General features: G+C 41.6%; 1 non-coding gene across 1 annotated transcript; it reads left to right on the forward strand.

The window, feature by feature from the left end:
- Nucleotides 1-1,176: 1,176 nt before the first annotated feature.
- Nucleotides 1,177-1,284, forward strand: LOC112713352 (small nucleolar RNA R71). Its single transcript, XR_003158326.1, has one exon. It is a non-coding gene; the product is annotated as a small nucleolar RNA R71 (small nucleolar RNA).
- The last annotated feature ends 686 nt before the right edge of the window (nucleotides 1,285-1,970 follow it).

Here is a 1,970-nt window from a genome sequence, read left to right on the forward strand (position 1 = left end):
GTCACACAAGGCCTTCTTGAAGGTCATGGTGCCTATGGTACAAGGTATTGAAAACTTCCCAGGATCTTGTCTCTTTTGAGGTAATTTCTGCCTAGACAAGTCATCTAGTTCTTTGGTGAGCAAAGGGGGTTCATCCTCCCAAGTCTCATTTCCAAATAACTTGTCATTTAGCTTCATGATTGCTCCAAGGTATTTAGCAACCTGCTCTTCAGGGACATATTCATCCTCTTCAGAGGAAGAATACTCATCAGAGCTCATGAATGGCAGAAGTAAGTCCAATGGAATCTCTATGGTCTCATTTTGAGCCTCAGATTCCCATGGTTCCTCATTGAGGAACTCATTGGAGGTCAGTGGATGTCCATTGAGGTCTTCCTCAGTGGCGTTCACTGCCTCTTCCTCCTCTCCGAATTCGGCCATATTGATGGCTTTGCATTTTCCTTTTGGATTTTCTTCTGTATTGCTTGGAAGAGTACTAGGAGGGAGTTCAGTAATTTTCTTGCTCAGCTGACCCACTTGTGCCTCCAAATTTCTAATGGAGGACCTTGTTTCAGTCATGAAACTTTGAGTGGTTTTGATTAGATCAGAGACCATGGTTGCTAAGTCAGAGGTGTTCTACTTAGAACTCTCTGTCTGTTGCTGAGAAGATGATGGAAAAGGCTTGCTATTGCTAAACCTGTTTCTTCCACCATTATTGTTGTTGAAACCTTGTTGAGGTCTCTGTTGATCCTTCCATGAGAGATTTGGATGATTTCTCCATGAAGGATTATAGGTGTTTCCATAGGGTTCTCCCATGTAATTCACCTCTTCCATTGAAGGGTTCTCAGGGTCATAAGCTTCTTCTTCAGATGAAGCTTCCTTAGTACTGCTTGGTGCATTTTGCATTCCAGACAGACTTTGAGAAATCATATTGACTTGTTGAGTCAATATCTTGTTCTGAGCCAGTATGGCATTCAGGGTGTCAATCTCAAGAACTCCTTTCTTCTGATTAGTCCCATTGTTCACAGGATTTCTTTCAGAAGTGTACATGAATTGGTTATTTGCAACCATTTCAATTAGCTCTTGAGCTTCTGTAGGCGTCTTCTTCAAATGAAGAGAACCTCCAGCAGAGCTATCCAAAGACATCTTGGACAGTTCAGAGAGACCATCATAGAAAATACCTATGATGCTCCATTCAGAAAGCATATCAGAGGGACACTTTCTGATTAATTGTTTGTATCTTTCCCAAGCTTCATAGAGGGATTCTCCTTCCTTCTGTCTGAAGGTTTGGACTTCCACTCTAAGCTTACTCAATTTTTGAGGTGGAAAGAACTTTGCCAAGAAGGCATTGACTAGCTTTTCCCAAGAGTTCAGGCTTTCTTTAGGTTGTGAGTCCAACCATGTCCTAGCTCTGTCTCTTACAGCAAAAGGGAATAGCATAAGTCTGTAGACCTCAGGGTCAACCCCATTAGTCTTGACAGTATCACAGATTTGTAAGAATTCAGCTAAAAACTGATGAGGATCTTCCAAGGGAAGTCCATGGAACTTGCAATTCTGTTGCATTAGAGAAACTAATTGAGGCTTAAGCTCAAAGTTGTTTGCTCCAATGGTAGGGATAGAGATGCTTCTCCCATAGAAATCGGGAGTAGGTGCAGTAAAGTCACCCAGCACCTTCCTTACATTGTTGGCATTGTTGTTGTTTTCGGCTGCCATGGGTTCTTTTTCTTTGAAGATTTCTGTTAGGTCCTCTACAGAGAGTTGTGCCTTGGCTTCTCTTAGCTTTCTCTTCAAGGTCCTTTCAGGTTCAGGATCAGCCTCAACAAGAATGCTTTTATCTTTGCTTCTGCTCATAAGAAAGAGAAGAGAACAAGAAAATGTGGAATCCTCTATGTCACAGTATAGAGATTCCTTGAGATGTCAGAGGAAAAGAAAAATAGAAGGCAGAAGTAGAAGAATTTGAACTTATCAAAGAAGATGGAGTTCGAATTGTGCAT

This window comes from Arachis hypogaea, chromosome 9 (assembly GCF_003086295.3).
Source record: "Arachis hypogaea cultivar Tifrunner chromosome 9, arahy.Tifrunner.gnm2.J5K5, whole genome shotgun sequence".
Classification (NCBI taxonomy): Eukaryota; Viridiplantae; Streptophyta; class Magnoliopsida; order Fabales; family Fabaceae; genus Arachis; species Arachis hypogaea.